Source organism: Rhodnius prolixus, unplaced genomic scaffold, assembly GCF_049639745.1.
Source record: "Rhodnius prolixus isolate KJV_2025 unplaced genomic scaffold, Rpr scaffold_4, whole genome shotgun sequence".
Classification (NCBI taxonomy): domain Eukaryota; kingdom Metazoa; phylum Arthropoda; class Insecta; order Hemiptera; family Reduviidae; genus Rhodnius; species Rhodnius prolixus.
In genome coordinates, this window is record NW_027411614.1 from 6,656,708 (window position 1) to 6,675,292 (window position 18,585).

At 35.3% G+C, this 18,585-nt stretch overlaps 1 protein-coding gene and 1 long non-coding RNA gene across 21 annotated transcripts in view; both read right to left on the reverse strand.

Moving 5' to 3' along the window:
• LOC141456423 (uncharacterized) overlaps nucleotides 1-18,585 on the reverse strand; it is a 617,068-nt gene that overhangs the window by 444,383 nt on the left and 154,100 nt on the right. The gene's annotated exons all lie outside the window — the stretch shown is intronic.
• Nucleotides 11,814-18,458, reverse strand: LOC141456075 (uncharacterized). The gene is made up of 3 exons (XR_012459574.1): nucleotides 18,417-18,458; nucleotides 16,672-16,886; nucleotides 11,814-12,115 (listed from the first exon to the last, which is right to left on the reverse strand). It is a non-coding gene; the product is annotated as an uncharacterized lncRNA (long non-coding RNA).

An 18,585-nucleotide genomic window follows, 5' to 3' on the forward strand; every position in this document is an offset into this window, starting at 1 on the left:
TTTTCTAAATTTGTAAATGTTATAAATTAAATTGAATTGTCATTTTGGAAGATAAACTAACGGCTTATCGGCTAGATTTCATTAGAGAAAATTTGTTCAGGGTATTATTGGCAAAAATCTCAATAAATATGAAAATAAGTATGAAAACCTTGGTATCACTTTCGATCAAAACCTATCCTGGAAAAACCATGTTTCCCAAATCTCTCGTCGTTCCATCCATGTCCTTAAGCAGTTTAATAGTTCCCGTCACCTTTTTCCAATTAAGACCCGGCAACTCCTAGTTTCCTCTCTTATATTCCCCCATTTCGACTATGGTTGTTTAGTGTATGGCGGTCTTTCTGGTGATATTGAAGCTAAGCTTAAGCGCCTCATGAACTGCTTCATAAGATTTATTTTCAGCATTTCCAGAGACTCTCGCATTTCGCACTGCTACGATGAGTTGAAATGGCTTTTTCCTGTCTATCGCCGCCAATATTTTTTGGCTTCTTTCCTTATTCAAGTCATCCAGTCTCAAAGGCCTTCCTATATTTTTCAACTCCTTAAGTTTAAATCCTCCATCCATTCCCGTAACACTAAATCTCGCTCATCTGATCCCTATATTCCCTCTCACCGTACCTCATCCTTTGACAAATCCTTCCTAATTCGCGCTACCTCTCTCTGGAACTCCTTGCCATCATCTGTCCGCCATGCTCCTACCCTATCTATCTTTAAATCCCGTCTATTCAGTTATCTCCTTTCTATTCAGCTTCCTCCGAAATTCTAATTGTTTTATTTCCTTAATTTCTGCTGTTTTATTATTTTCACTTTTTGTAAATACTTATTTATTTATTTATTTTCTGTTTAATCACAGGCCAAACTGTTAAGGCATCTATTTGTACCTGTATTTATTCTTAGGAGACAACTGTCCCAGAATAATAAATTTCTTTTCTATTCTATTTCTATTTCTAAGTAAGTAATAACTTTAGCAAGTTTTAGAGAAATGTTTGGAGCCTATTTTAGAAAAATTCTTTCAAAAAAGAATAGTATTAATTTTAAACTAGTGCTAGTTTTAGAGATTCAGAATTGTTTTCTTTCTGAATTGAACCTTAAAAGATGCATAAAATGTTTTATACTACACTTCCCACGACATTGCAGTTTTCTTTGAGTGAGGATAGCAATTTGAATTCCTAAACACAATACGGGATTAATTAAGAGAAATCTCTAAATGACCCTTTACTATTAAAATGGAAATCGTCCAATAGACAGATGTTGTAAAGAGCAGAGAGGCCAATTCATTAAGACCTGGAAGACCAAAGACGACCATGGGGTGGGTAGCCATAATATTTGATGATATATATTACATGACGACCAAGATATAAATGTGACTTGTGGTATGGTGTGTGGTTTATAAAATGAGCTCAAGTTTGCCTGTGGGTACGCTAAGCCCAAGTAGTTGCCCACAACAACTACCTCTGCAGGAATTGTATGAATTATGAGTGAGAATTGTGTGGGTGTCGCTGGGTTGTTAGGCGTGGAAGGAGCCGCACAAATGCATAAAAAAAAAATTAATAAAATCCTGAAGAAGTGGCTTATTTATGAAAGCTTTTAGGACAAATTTCTTTTCAATCATAATGATTTGGCGTAAGAAATAACCTAATTGCCAAGAAAATTAATGGAGGAGGAGATTGAGGGCGCTTTTCGCCTTTCAAGTACCTCAAATTTCTCTTGGATTTTTTTCCCTAGTAAAGATCGTCTTAAAAGAAGAAAAGGTTTTCCATAATGAGGAGTATGCTATCCGTTTTTCCTTTTAGAAGAAGCCAGATCTAAATTAATTACAGACCTCAATTAAAATCTCAAATTTCAAATGTGGCAAAGAAATGTTGATGGCAGTTTTAAATTGAAAATAAAGAGTTTTTATTTGGAAAGACATTCTCTTACTTGATTCAAACTGTTTTTTAATTTAAAAATTTAATGGAAACACTTAAATCTCTGTAATAAGCTCGTTTTGTTTAAGTAAGAAGTTAAGAGCAGACAAATGTTCTTAAACGACTGGAAAAAAGACCATAGTAAAAATAAGGAAATCTAAAATTAGATTCATGACTAATGCTGGAAGATTATGATTCAGTTATTTATGTTTTAAGAACAACTTCACTGTGCTCAGGAGACAAACTAAAGAAAATAAGGTGTTTAAATTAAAACCGGAAACCACAACGCTATTTTTACTTTTCTTAAAACAAAATTAGAAACTAAAGTTACTTGTCAAATTTTCTAATTTAAGAAGAGTTGATTATATGGTTGATACAATATTATCCAAACCAGCATGTAAGTACTTTTTTTTTAATTCTGGCCGAGACGGATTACTTTCATTTTCAGGGACATTATTTATTTCTGCTGATTCAAAGATTTGGACTTCCTAAAATTTGATTAGGTCTGCAGTGCTGGATATCTTCCGATTTTATCCGTTGTAGTACGCATGCTTGTATTGTATCCACTTTTATCTATCATTACTGGTAGAATAGTCAGTTTGATGCAGAGATTTAGATATTTTTTAGAGTCAGCAAGTGTAGCGCAAAACGGAAACATAAGTGAAGTCGAAATCTCTAAATCTAAATTGATTTTTCTACCTCTGGTTAATTGGTGAAAGCCCAAAGCCGTTACAGAAAGTACTGGGAGGTCTATATTTTCTCATTAAAACACCATTTTTAAGAAAATAACATACGAGGTACTTGGTGAATCTCTTCTTCGTTTACGAGTCTCACTGAAAAACGGTCATATCTGTTCGTCGCTCTGCTGTTCCTCAATAAAATCATGTCTTAATTTTATAGAATTTAACTGCTCTCTTAAATTCTAGAATTCTCTATATTGTGGGTTAGTTTTTAATAAATTACCAACTACAGTGGCACCTAGATCTATTTGTGAAGTGTCACTATCTTCTTGACTACTTCTTTTCATAGCCCTAGTAATTACGCAGGAGGGGTATACAACAGTTTCATCTTCACAGAGATTTATATTTGAATTTAGAAGAGGATTATCAATCATAATAGGGTTAGGGATCACCACCTTTTCACCAGCTAAATCGTTTCCAAGTAATAACTGTACCCCGGGAAAAGGCATTGAATTAATAACACCCATAGTTACAGGGCCCTTTGCAGGATTCGATGTTAAATATACCGTTTGGAGTGGCACAGATATAGACTCATTAGAGACACCCCGAATAAGAAAACTATTATCTGAAGGACATTTTCCAAGAAAAGGAAGTACACTAGAAAGAATAAGTGGCTGAGTTTGCCCCAGTATCCCATAGAATCTGAATGGGTACACTCTCTTTAATATTGCTTGTAAAGCCTAAATAACTATTCGATAAAAATGGTTCATAAATTTTCATTGAAAATTTTGATTTTTCACTATTATTGTCAGAAGTGTCACAGATTAAACCAAAAGGTTTTAAATCATCAACTTCATTTTTCTTTTTTAATTTGAGGCATTCAGAGATAACATTTTTTACAATAGTTACAGATGATTTGGGCGAATGGGTTTTTACCGAGTTTATTATCTTTAGTACCAACATTATTAGGACTGGAAGTTCTATGACCATACGATATATTTAGTATCACCGTGGGTTAAGGTATATTCTTCCGCTAACCTAGCAGCCGTTTCTAAATTAGTAACCTGCTTCTCCTCGATAAATAATCTTATCTTTTTTGTCAATGCATGCCTTAAATTCCTCAATTAGAATGAGTTGTTTCAACTTCGATCGACTCCATTCGACGCGCACCACTTATCAAATAATTGCTCCTTCTATCTAGAAAATTCGATAAATGTTTGATAAGTGTATTTCTTATAGTTCCTAAACTTCTGCCTATAAGCCTCAGGGACCAGTTCATAACCCTTTAATATGAGATCTTTAACAGTATCATAATTAGCACTTTGTTCAACAGACAGTTGCGTATAAATATCACGGGCTCCATCAGTTAAGACGCTTTGTAATATCATCGTCCAATACTGTCGAGGCCAATTAATGCAATCTTTTCAAAATGGAGAAAATATTTATCAACATCATGTTCCTGAAAGGGAGAAACTAATCTAATATTTTTTGAAACATCAAAATCTGAAACTGGATTTGAATTACCAGTATACATAAATTTAATTCTCTTAATTTCAATTGAATTCAATCTGAAGACGATAAACCTCCAACGTTTCTTTATTTAATGCATAAAGCTTCTAATTCTTTAATTTTACTATCACTACATTCAACAAAAGGTGAAGCACTGTCATCGAAAACGTTTATACTGACAAAAAAATCTATTAAGATATTCTGAATTTCTTTCTTTTTCATAGAGGGTTTTACATCACTAACTTTATAAGATTTGGCAACAGATAATAAATAATCTTTTTTAACACTAAGTAATTCTTCAAGTGATGGAGAACTCTTAAATTTATTATTATCAAAAGACATAATGGTTATATGAAAAACTACTCACCAATGTAAACAAAACGAGATAATCTTTCTCAAGAGAAATCGAAGAATTTATAAAATTTGTAATATACTATTTTGGGGCGGCCCCCAATTTGTTATGATACTAATTAATACACATAAAAACAATAATTGTTTATTAAAAGAGAACTTATAGATCAAAAACAGAAGGCCTTCTCACCCAACTCAGTACATTACGAGTATATTCTAACCTCTCAGTGCCTCCCCAAGGTTATAACCTCTCTAAAGCGCTCCTAACAACGGATACAATAAACACGAGGGATAAAATAAAAGAAATTTGACTTCCACTCATAATCTATCACAAATCTTTTGAATTCATAAAGACCACCACATTTTCGTGAATTTGATCTAATACTAAGTATGAAGTATTAAACGGGAATGTAATTTACAAATTTGGTAAAAACTAAATCCAATGGAATAAATTGAAAAAACTATAATTAGAACTATAATTATTTATTTTGTTGAAGCTGCTATGAAATTGGAGACGATTTAGAACTTACGTCAAATTACTATGAGACGAAATAAATTTTTAAAGTAAAATAATAACATTCCGATCTACTGGTACAGCGGAAGTAGAAAAAAAGTGTTGAGGGAAGGAAAACAAGGGGCAGGAAGGAAAAACTGCCTACAATTTTCCACCCCTCAGGAAAGCTCTAAACAGGATAGCATTTTTTTATTATTATTATTATGACACCCAATATAAGTTCGATTAGAGACACCTGTAGTATTATGGGATATCTCTTACTTACACTTGGAGCTCACCCTTACAATATCTCCGGCACCCTCCAAATAATAAAAGAGATGCCATGGATATTTATCCCTGTTCTACTTTTTCATCTGTCTCCTTCTATTGGTACCGAGCTAAATGCCTTAGGTAGTTCTAGAAAATAATTCTTTTACATTTCTATTTGGCTTTTATATTTGGGAGGGTGAATCCTAATTAAAATTTCGATTATTTTGAATTAAATATTGAATTAATATTACTATTTTACCGGAAATGAATTATGGAAAATTATTAAAAAGAAGGAAATTACGTTTGTTACTTAAATGCCATGAAATTAAACGCTAGAACCAGGCCATGCCGAGATGTATATTTCATGTTTACGACATCAGTTTTGACATCTAAATAAAGCATAGTAAATTAAATACCATCATTACAGCCGTCTGCTATGCATCTAAATGTCTTCTCCAGTATTTTACATCTTCTACGTTCGCTCTACAAGATGCATACTAACAAGAAGTTTGACCTACAACAGGCTATTGTTTAGAAGTAACAGTAAATACTCTACAATCGGTTCTATCTTTCTCTCTGTTTCTTTATTTGGGTCACTTCTTTTACTACCACCAGCTGATTTCATCATGAGCGGACTGTTAAAGAAGAAGAAGAATTTTGAACTAATTTTTTGTTTTATGAGCTAATCTTTTGGAGATTTAGCTTCCACTTATTGTAGCAGTTGTAATGGATGATTTTGCTACAAAATTTTGGACCATCTGAATGATGCCAACGGAGCCCAAATAGCGTCTTAAAGTTAGTTAGTCCTTTTCTTAGGTTACAATACAAAAAATTACAAAAAAAACCAAAAACACAGATCAGACGAATGAAAGTTACATTACAGCCTCTCATACAACAGCGTGATCTCACACGAAGAACTGTCCAATAGACACGTAAGAAATTCAAGGCAGTAACGTTGATTGTCAGTCTGCCCCGAAGGCACACACTTCCCCCCCAAAAAAACCAATTCTCTGACTGTCGTGAAAGAAAATCAGCATTTCTCAAATCCAAATATTCTTTTCTTTTTGTTCGAAAAAAAGCTGACTAGTTTAGCTCACTGGATTTCCACGCGAAGATTCTGGGTTCGAATCCAGCTGCTGGTCCTTTGTTCTTTCTTTTCCTAGGAGCTTCTTACAGTTCACTGTCCAGTGATGGACACTGTTGTATGAAACGAGAGAACATTGCGCTAGCAAAAAAGCCCCAGGTGCCATTGACCTCAGATGATGTTAACGCACCTTAAATTAAAACACTTCGTAAACTCTGTAATTTTGTTTTTGCAAAATTACGTTTTTAACCTTTCCCAAATGAACCATGAACTCAGTCGAACAATTCACATTTTTATTGCAGGTATCCTATCCACTTGAAAGCACAGCTTTTTTAACCAAAGTTAAGGTGCAAAGCATTGCTGCCTATAGTTTCCTAATCGCAACCAAAAAAAATTTGAGTGTTTCAATAGGATGAAAAAATAAATGGCAGTTTCAGTCATTATAAGCTTTATTTTGCCGAGCTTTCGACCTAGGGACTAGGTCATCTTCAGGGCTAGTTCAGAAAGTAATACTATTACATACTAGGGTTGGTGTGTCTTCTGTCTTGTCTGTTCATGGACTGAGTGTGTGAGACACATAGACCGATCACACTCAGTCCATGAACAGACAAGACAGAAGACACACCAACCCTAGTATGTAATAGTATTACTTTCTGAACTAGCCCTGAAGATGACCTAGTCCCTAGGTCGAAAGCTCGGCAAAATAAAGTTTATCACGACTGAAATGGCAATTATTTTTTCATCCCATTGAAACTATGAATCAGTCACCAAAAAGAATGAACAACAATTTGAGTGTTTCCTTCATGACTCAATTTCAAACAATTTGAAGCCCTCAAGCACCTCCTCACTGGATCAATTCCGTTCCTTCAAAAATTTTCATTTGCCTCAGTAATTTCCATTGTTGTTACATTGATTAAGAGAAAGCACTTTTTAAGGTCAAGTCTTCATAATTTTCTTCTTTTTTTTTTTTTGTTATTCACGCACTGCTTTGAATAAGGTTTGAAAATAATATTTAATTTAAAAAAAATAAAGCATAAAATTCTAAGTCACAAAATTATGTATACTTTCCAACGGAGCAATCAACTGAAATTGTTATTAGAATGTATATACTCGTAGAGTTGTTCATCACGGAAAGTACACCAAGAATTAAACTTCACGAATACACTATCAACCTTCATCTCTATCTTCCGTTTCTCTTTACAGTGAAAAGTGAAAAGTTCATTAAGATGTGAAAGGTGTGGAGCTCTCTCTGAGGAAAAGAAAACAATAAGAAGAACACACTGATTATTAGGATAGTAGACTGATGCTAATCAGAGCCAGAAGTTGGATTGATTGCTACAGACATGAAGATAAGATCTGACCTCAAATGTCATACATTGATCGTGCTTAACTTAACTTCAGAACTATAGATATGGTAAGTTTTGCTCGGTTCAAAAAATAATACTAAGTAAATCTTCAGAAATTAATAGACTTTTTTTTTTCTGAAGAATTGGTAGAGGCTGCTTAATTTAGTAAAATTCGAAGAGTAGATTTAAATTCAGAAAGTTTTCTTTAACATTTTGGCTGTAAAACTGCAACTTTTTCTCTCAAGTTACAGAAATAGTGAACGTTAAGAGCCAGTTTATACGCAGTAGTAATAAGCTAACGTGAGATTATAGATTTCGTTGAACAAGATCGATTACGACTTCTCTCTAAGTCGATATTTGGGCCATGCCTTTATTTACTGTCTACATTTAAGCAAGGCGTACAAATCAACTGTAATAGGAGGTGAGGAATGGTTTAGTTGGTGGGCTGAATTATAACTAGAATCGATTGAGTGGGAGTCCTGAGGTAATAGGAAACTATTGGGAAATGGCTATATCCTTTGAACTCTGATTTTCCTCTATTTAATGATATCATCAAATCTATTGATTTAAGGTATAAGGGTTTTTCACGAAGAAATTGATCTTTTTTTCTTTCTGTAGAGAAATCAAAAGTTTTCCAACTCTTATTCAATGGGTAAATGAAAATATTAAGACAAATTAAACAGATTTCTGTCCTCACTCACTGCCTCAATAGTCAGGACGGAAGACACAACGACCTTTAGTATTAACAATGTAAACAATATTATAATTGTTATTAAGTAAAAGGAAAATAAGTTTTGTTAACTATTTTTTTAAATCAAAGTAATATACATTGTAATCTGTTCTTGGGTATAAAATGTTGCACAGCCCTGAAGATGATCTAGGACCCCAGATCGAAAGCTTGGCAATAAGTTAAAAAATTTATGAGTGAAATTGACAATAATCTTTCTTATTTTTTGATTAATGAATAATTAATAATCAACAAAGAATAATACTGTGCAATAACAGGAATTATAAAATACCAAATATTTTTTTAAGTAAAGTAATGCCTACATTTTTAAGGCGGCGCTTTAAGTCCAACTACCAATTAGGTGCCGTAGACGACTAGCAAACATACTTTACTGTAAATTTCTTTTTATTAACTACGAGGGTCGTCTGGAAAGTCCGTGCAAAGTCAGAGAGATAGCACTACTGGCGCGTATCGAGGTTATGTTTAGTTAGTAGCATCTCTTGGAAGAACACACACCAAGTTTCAGCCAGATCGGTCTATTTCTTTGTGTTCGTTTGAATCGAGGAAGTCGAGTGATTTTCAAAAAATGGACGAAAAAGAATTTCGTGTGTTGATTAAACACTACTTTATGAAAGGCAAAACGCCTCAGGAGACTAAAGAGAAGCTTGATAAACATTATGGTGACTCTGCACCTTCGATTAGAACAGTTTATAAGTGGTTTCAAAATTTTCGGAGTGGCCATATGGGCACAAGTGACGCTGAACGTTCTGGACGCCCTGTTGAGGTTACTACTCCAGCTATCATTGATAAAATCCATGATATGGTGATGGATGACAGAAGAGTGAAGGTGCGTGAGATTGCTAGTGCTGTGGGCATCTCGAATGAACGGCTACATAATATTTTATTACATACTACATAACCAGCTCACACCTCAGCAGTTGTGGTCGCAAAATTAATGGAAATAGGGTTCCAACTCGTTTCACATCCCCCCTATTCTCCAGACTTGGCTCCCTCGGACTACTATTTGTTCCCCAATATGAAGAAATGGCTGGCGGGAAAAAGATTTTATTCAAACGAGGAGGTGATTGCAGAAACGAATGGCTATTTTTCAGACTTGGACAAATCCTATTATTCGGAAGGGATCAACAAACTAGAGCAGCGTTGGACGAAGTGTATAAGCCTAAAAGGAGACTATGTTGAAAAATAAAAAAGGTTTACCACAAAAAATTAAGTAGATTTTATTTTTGCACGGACTTTTCAAACGACCCTCGTATTAGATAAAATCCAAGGCCTAGAGATCGGGAGTCGAACCCAGTACCACAATACATCTTAGCTTTGCAGGTCTCGCCTTTAACCGCTAGGCTACCGTAGCGCTTATTACTTTATTTCTTTACTTATTTAAGGAGAAAATGGAAAGAGAACGCATCACACTATAATGAAAAAAAAAAAACCCAATGAAGTATTAAAATTAAAGAACGAAAGAAAAAGATAAGGGTATTGTAATATTTCTTTTGTTCGTGCGTAAAAGAAGAATAACGAAGACACGGTTTGAATTTATAGAGCGCATGCGTCCATAATGGAATGATTAGTTCCAGTAAAAATTCGATTTTAGACAAGAAAGTTGAATGCGGATGTGTTTTACGTCATCATAAAGCTTTACGCATATAAATGTAGTGTACTCTTGATCTTGACGAAGCACTTTTAAAAAACAGATTGAAATAGGGTCTTTTTTAGAGAGAGAGATAGAGAGAGAAGATGTAAAAATGAAGGTTACACTATTGGTAACATTGTCTGGTAATCATTTATATGCTTTACTCAAAGTCAGATCGTGAACTACTGAAAGCCCTTAGTGCAATAAACTCATGAGCAGGAGCGAGCCAAATTGATAGCTCTACAGCATTAATAGCAGGAGTATTAATTAAGGGCAACAGTAACTGTATATTGTGCACCTCTACTTCACTTAATGACTCTTACGTCCAGTTGTTGACAAGGAGCAAGTGTTTAAATAGCGACTGCTGAACGACAATCAGCCATGAATGGATTCGATGCCATTAAGACTTGGATAGCGGACAAATGGTAAGACCATCTGGCCAACGGCCCAGTTGCATCTGCCATCGTTTTCCCCAGTGATCCTCTGTTAGAAAACCTCGACAGATCGTATCAACGCTAACAATAGTGGTGGTTATTTAAAGAAAAATCAGAAGAAACAATCTAATTGATGAATGAACAAGAATGGCCACATTTTTAATCGACGAAGATTTTTTTTCTACCTTTCTACTTAAGTCTGGATGTTTACTAACGTAATTTTTAATAAACTCACACATGGACGCCGTCGAAGGAGGGCAGGTTGGGGTAGAAGCCACCTCCTTAGAGCCTTCACCAATGAATACTAAATTAAATGAAATGAAAAATAAACATGGAGTATTTACTACCGAAATAATTGGCACTGAAACTAAAATCTCACTTTATATTGAAGGAAGTAATCCGTGTTGGACTCAAGCAATATCCGATTATATTCACGCCTACAGATATACTCAGCCAACCTTTTGAGCTCACGTTACCGAAAACTACTTAACGAAAACATTGCACCAACCAGACAAAGTGGAAGTTCTTCTTAAACGGCGCTACAACACATGAAGACTCTTGGTCTTCTCAAGTCGTGCCCGCCAGGCGTCTCTTTCCTGCTCAGTCGCCCTCCAGTTAAGGAATCCAAGCATTGCCAAAGCATCTCTTGCCACATAATCCTGCCATCGCATTTTTTGGTCTGCCTACCCTCCTGGGACCTTGTTCGCTGCCCTCCATAATTCTTTTAGGTATTTCTTCATCCCCCATCTTTGCCACGTGCCCTGCCCATCGCAGTGTTACGAGTTATATAATTTTGGCGTTTATCCGGTTCCTTGAACAAAGCATATACCTCCAGGTTTTAGACAAAGTGAAGTTACAAACTTTAAACTTTCACGGTTTACTCACATTATACTAAGTAATAAATTAATCAAAACTACACGTAGACGCCTTCACTGTTGTCGATAAGTTCGTTGGATTGAAGAAGCAATCAAAAGGATGATTTGATAGACAGGAAGTTGCTATTGAAACTCCAAGGGCGAAGGCTCCTGGTTGGATTCCTTCCTGGGCATTGTAATTTTAAAAGACGCATCTACAAAATAGGGCTCGATTCAGATACTTTTTTTTAAAGAGTTAGTGAGAGTAAAGAGATTCCCTACATTGATCTCAGACTGCTTAGGAAATGAGATCAGCTTCAAATACTAACGGAAAACTTATCGTAGAGATATTCGTCCACAATAATTCGCTTTACGAACAGACGTTCGCCTATAGACGCGGTTCAAAATCTCTTTTAATACTTAATGCCTCAACAATTACTTACCCCAAGCACCGTTGTCAAAACTTAACCAATCTAAATAAAATACCAAATATTTTCCTCAAGCTACAGAATAAACTTTTCCAAAAATTTAAATCATAAATTAAAAAGAAATAATAATAATAATAAAAATGATTTATCGTGCGTTCTATGTTCTATTTTGGTAAACCAATTTTATTGTGTTTATAAACAATTGTTAACAATATTACTTTATAACGGAAACCGGATGAACAGTGTTAAACGTCATTCGTCATTCGTGGCATGTGTCAAATAAAAATTCATTTGTTACAACTTTACGTGACAATACGCCGACATCTATACACACAGATTCAATATTCTTCCATTGTGTGAACGGTGTCCATACAATTAGGTCACCTATAATATAATGCACCAGGTTACGATCAGTACGATTTGATTTATTCTTATTTGTAAATATTTTTATTAATTACGGTTTTAACATTTAAAGTCAATTTTGTAACCTTTTTTTTTAAATATAGTTTTCCAATGATTTCAATTCACAAAAGGTTATTTTGGAATAAGATTTGGTGAAAGGTGAATTCACTTAGAATAACGGTAAGTTTTTTTTCTATTCAGAATCCTTGAACTTCAAAATAAATATTATTATGAACTGCCCTTCCTCCATTGCATGGCTATATCAGTATTATAAATTCATCTAATAAAGAATTATAATTTATTTAAATTTACTGTATTGACTGTGAAATTGTTAGTTTCTGAAAATGTGTTAATATAAATGAATGAGTAATTAAATTCACCATCTTGAATTATATAATAAATATAAAATTGAAAATATTTGGGAAGAGAAAATGTATGTAGCTTATATTTCGTATTTTGCAGCACTTCTTTTCATATAAAGTTTGAGAGATCTAGTCCAATGTGTCTTTTTTCTAGATTCATTTATTTAGGAAAACATTCTGCCTTCTCCAGTGCAACGTCACTGCGTAAGTTTACGTTTGGTTCTGACGAGATGTTATCGCCTACTCCTAAGAAACTGAGCAAATAAGTCATTTGATCATGACTTCTGTCATTGGGTTAATACTTACACTTCTAGGGAGAGTCCTCTCACTTCAGCTGTTACTTATTAGTAATAAAAACTAATTTTCCAAACAAGCAGCTTACTAGATTAAAGTTTCTCTCTCTCTCTCTCTCTCTCTCTCTCTCTCTCTCTCTCTCTCTTTTATTGTGCTACAAACAGTGCATTGGCGCTATAAGTAACAATGATAACAGTGAACAGTAGAAGTAAATGAGTGGAGAAGTTACCCAGTGGTAACACTCCAAAACATTGTATGGTTAGTCACTCTCTTCACTTGAGAGGAAATCACGAGGCCACTGTCTTTTAAGACGTCGTGTCGGGTTGTCAGGAAGAGTTCTAGAAGAAAGATTTTGAGCTAGAGGATTTATATGAGATTGCAGGTTGAAGTGGAGCTTTCTGTATCTTGTTTTCAGCAACTTGCGTGACAAAAGGAATGTTAAGGTCAGTGTGTATAGTCCAGGTTGGAGACATAAAAAGGAGCGTGTACAATAGTTCGTAGTATTTTACATTGTAGAGATTGAATCCTTTGGAGATTGGAGCGTTTGGTTGAACCCCACAGCTCTATTCCATACGCCCAGTTGGGTTTCAAAATAGAAGTATAAATCAGTCTTTTGTTGTCCAGAGAGAGTTTTGATCTGTCGTCTAAGAGTCTTTTAAGTAGTCGATAGCGTCTGTTCAGTTCAGTTCTTTTAAGTCTAGTGTGGGGGTTCCAAGAAAGTCTTCGGTCTAAGTAAAGCCCCAAGGTAGCGAGCAACATTCACTACTGGTAGAGGTGTTAGGTTATAGATGACTGGAGGAAGAGTAATGCGCCGAAGAGTGAAGGTGATGTTTTGAGACTTGGTTTCATTAAGTTTAATAGCCCATTTCTTGAACCACTGTTGTAAGGAGGAGAGATGAGATTGCAGATCTCTGTGAGCTATTACAGGATCATGATTAGTAGACAGTAAGGCGGTGTCGTCTGCGTATGTGAGAAGTGTGGTGTTAGGATGAGTTGGTATGTCTGAAGTGTAAATGGAGTAAAGAATAGGACCCAGAATGATTAAAGTTAGAAAAGAGAAATAGATCTAGAAGTGATCGGCATAGAAGAAATCGGCATAGAGAGTTTAATACTGCCACTGCTGAATAGATAGGAAAAGATAATTGTTTTTTGAGGGAAAATAGTGTGTCTGATGATGTCCATTTTTGGGTTCAGCTCAATGTGGTTTTCCATGACTTTTCGGAAGCCTAAAGTTTCTTTTTTTTTTACCTTAAGCAGGGAACTGGTCTACTTCTCAAGTTGGAGGTCCAGCCAGGTGACTGATTTTGCGACCTTCTTTCTTTAGCCAAAAAAAAAGAGCTGGTAGCGCAATAACTTCCATAAGTATGTAACCTTGGCCTACCGGAACCATTGAGAAGAGCCCTACTTCGCCAAATCATCTTCTTTTGTGCCCAGGAAGTGCTCACAACTTTGTTCTCTTCTAGTTCATTGAGTTATGTTCACCAACCAGTTTAGCAGAGCACTTTGATTTTCAAAACATCCTAGTCAACCGAGCATATTCTTGTAACCGTAACCTATAGTTTTATACTTATTTCCAGCTAAATGTACTCTCGGATCTCCATGATCGCAACTTGGAAAAACAGCATCCTGACGCTCCAGCGGTAAAGGGCTCACCCAGCCTTATCCTCGCCCATTCACACGCCGCTCCTGTGAAATCCAACCTTTTCTTGACCTTACCCCATATGGTTTACATAATCCATTCTATTCCGGAAGTCACACTAGTATTATTAACAACCAGAAAGTCAGGATCATCACCACCGTAGAATAAAGAATTTAAATAAGAAGTTAGAACCGGATACAATAGTAATAAAAATATTACAAATTCAAATGATGATGATGTAGATATAAGAAATGCAGGGGGCACAACCCACGTTAATACCTAACAGAACATAACGGCAACACAACAACCCAAGGCTAACAACGGGGGCTACTTTCTTGTTAGTACAAGGCCAACAAGCCCCAGGGGGGTTATATTACAGTGACATCTACATGAATGATACATCCTGACGTATTAAATACTGTCATTATAGAACGAGTACAGATTATCTGATTGGCCAATATTGCCACTGTCAATATTAGTCAACCATTAGGGTAATTTTATTGTGAATAAACATTTAAATTGATCGATACGAGAATTATCGGATTTGTTTCTTGTATTCGACTTCTTCTTTTCTGCTTCATTCTGCTCTCAGCGTAGTTTTTCGGATAGGAATTGTTTGTTTTTAAGCGTAGATATGTGCTTCAACAGCAGCTTTTACTGCAATGAAGTTCTTTCACGTTCAGTGCTTCCATTCTTAAATGGATGTTTTCTTTTCACCTTTATGTTCATCAAAGAATTCTTTTCCTTTGTTTCTAAAGCCGTCCGAGGTATATTATAGAGGAGTATTGTTCATAGTTTTGCTGTCTGATTCATTAATCTAAATGGAAGAAAGAAGAATATTGCCATTTCCAGTAATTATATTTTATTTTTGCCAAGCTTTTGACCAAGGGACTACTTAGGTCTTCTGAAGGGCTTATGCTATAAACAATTATAATACTTTTTACATTATTATACATATCTACGGTTGTCCTGTATGGGTACATAAACAGGCAGCAAAGAAGACACACCAACCTTAATGTAAAAATATAAATGCTTTCTTCTCATCAGAAGTATTGTTATTTCCTCTTCTTGACTACAAACGTTATCACATATTTCTTGTTCCTTTTGTAAGAACAGTGGAGTTTGAATAGTTGATTTGTTATAATCTGTTCTTCGGGTTTGATTTATGTGAAGTGAGTAGTAGACTTCTTTACTTTGTAAGTTACAATGAATTTATTAATTTTGTAAGTCCAAGGCATTTTTCAACCCACCTTCAAGAACTGGTCCTGCTAGCCACAATACAGCCACTTCTATCCGCTTAACGTAACTGCCATTTAAAGCTATTGGGCTTCATCCTTCTCTCGAATTCCCCAAATACTGAAGTAATGGGGAGTTTTTGGAAATAGAAAAAAAAAAAAAAAAAAATTAATGAGAGAAGTATCATCACAAAATGAAAAAGTAATAACCGATTCTAACAGGCGTAAAATAGCAAACAAAAAACAAGTCTACAATCTTGCAATAGTTAACACACATTAAATACAAATAGGCGAGGATAATGGAAATCCATAAGAAAGAAACAAAACACACGAGAAATAGGTGGGTTGGGGATAGAAAAGTGTGGACGTTAACGGCCATGTAAAATACAGAAACTACTCTGTACAACGCGATATACACCTGTATAGAACACGTGGCCTTTCCCACGATATACCTGTAACATAGGTGTAATTCACATTCCATTCTCTGGCCAATATCAGCAAAATAATGGAAGTAGGAAAAATGGAGGCTTTGCAGTTAGCGAGTGAGTGTGATAAAAGAAGTAGGAGAAGAAAAGCAAACGTTCGAGAATGTGTGACGATATCAATGTTTTTTTCTGTTAGACGATTATCTATTTTTATTTGTTTTACAAGCTTGCTGTTATCGTTGAGTTCACCTCCATTACTGGCCATTTACAGTCTGATGTCACACCTTATTTATGTCACCTAACTTATATTACTTTCAGTACTCTTTAGACAAACAACTCTCACGAATATTAAAATAACACTATCCAGTATTATCAGGATTGTCCAGAATCCAGCTGCTGACCCATAGATGTTTCTCTTCCCTAGGGACCGACAAAGAAACCAAGAATAAATATCTGCTTATCGATCCAGATAATTTTCAAAAGATTTTTCATTTAAAGGGGGGCCAAAATACTCGAGGAGTGCGATTGCTTTGCAGAAGAAGAAGAAGTAATTAAAAATACAAAATAATTTCAGTTACTTAACAGAAATGGATAACGTAATTCAGAGGAAAAGTGGTAAACGCATCCAGTTCCATTATTATTACCATCCTGTTTCTGCCTCTTTTTGGCGGCCAGCCAATTGGGGAAGTGTGCTCTTAAAAGTGTTTAAACATAATACGTAGTTTCTCAACGTCAGAATCATTGTTTATTTCATCCAGTATACTTAGCAATTATTTTAATCCATGGCAACAACCGAACCTATAAAAGACAGGTTTAAAATAAAGCTTGATTAAAAGGTTTTGTTTAGAATGGATTACAAAGAATTGTATTCTTAATAATAAACAAAATCATTCCTCCTCTGGGTCTTTCCACATTATTTGAAGTGCCGCTAGGTCCTCTTTGATGCTCTTTATTCAGGAACTCTTGGGCCGATCATTGCTTCTTCTTCCCTGAGAGATGTAATAAAGAGAGATGCTTTTCGGCAACCATCCTTACCAATTCTACTTTACATTGTCATACCCCTTCGAGGCAGTTATGAGTTCAAGTCAAGGCGGGCTGCCTTTAGAGTTACCTCTTCAGGGGAGCCTCTAAAGCTCACCATGGTGATGGCCAGAGCAATGAGAAGAGCCTTCGGGCGCTATTGACTTTAGGCAAGGATGTGTCTTATATTACAACGAAGAACACCTTGCTCTGCTAGCTACTACTTCAGGGAGCTTGGGTGTCATATACCTCAGTATCAGTATCCCTGCAGGTATCCAAGACCAACTGTACAAAATAACATTGATACCACCATCCCTAAGCGTACCCAGTACTCGTATGATTTACTGGGTAGTTGATTAATGCAACTATTTCTGTTTAGCTCAATATAGTTTAGAATGCTAACACAGGAAGCCATGTTAGATCTTTTACATCACACGGATGAATCTCTAGATCAATATTTTTGATTATGCGAACTTGCAACATTTTAAGCTTTCTACGAAATAAAATATCAGCAGTTCATTTGATTTTTATAGTAAATAATTTCACATCACCTTAATTTAAGAATAAGAACATTCGCATAAAGTGACTGAACATGCAAGGTGCAAAGTAACAATAATTAAAATGCTTTTAATACTTACGGAGTTAATTAGTAATGTACTATGTGATTAATAAGAAGGCGAAAGATTGTTATTTATTGGCAGGAAAGTCTAACGGAGCAAAAAGGAAAATAAAGAAAATTGTATCCTTTATTAAAAAGGGATAGAGAAAAGAAAAGTACGTGTTGATGTGCAACAATGGGTTACAACATTTCAACAACAACGTTAACAACACTGTCAAGTTCTATAATAAAAGAAAGAGCCTGAACTCAGTAAGACAAAACGGTACCATTGTGGCCGGTGCCTGTGTACAGAGTTGTCCAGCAATAGTCTGGTTTTGAAAGAAGACATTTTTCGAAAGAAAGGAACCTAACATTGTTTTGTGTCAATCAACTGACTTTCTTGTTCTGAGAGGGCCAGGGAGGACCTTATTCCCTCATCTCCTAAAACATTCCACTGATTATTAGGTCAAGGAACTGAAGATGAACTATTTCAGAACTTCTCTTCCAGTTCTCGCCACCAACGACTCCACAGTCTTCAACTTCTATCCCACATCACATAATTCATATTTTCTCCAGCCCGAATTAACCTTCTAATTCTAATTAGATTTCTCATCTTTCAGCTTATTAGAAACAGCTTTTTCTTTGGGCCTAAATACTTCTTGTGAGTTGGTTTGCAGATTTTACAAGGAATATCAACAAAGCAGACTTACCATTCCCGAATTTCCACTTCGATTTACATTCTTTCTTGTTTATTATTATTATTATTGTGTTCTTTTTAAAGGTGCTTAACAACTAAGGTCCTTCGCACCTGACAATGTTGCTGTAAGACACTACACTAGCTCATTCTAATCTAAAACTATCATTCTAACAAAAAAACAC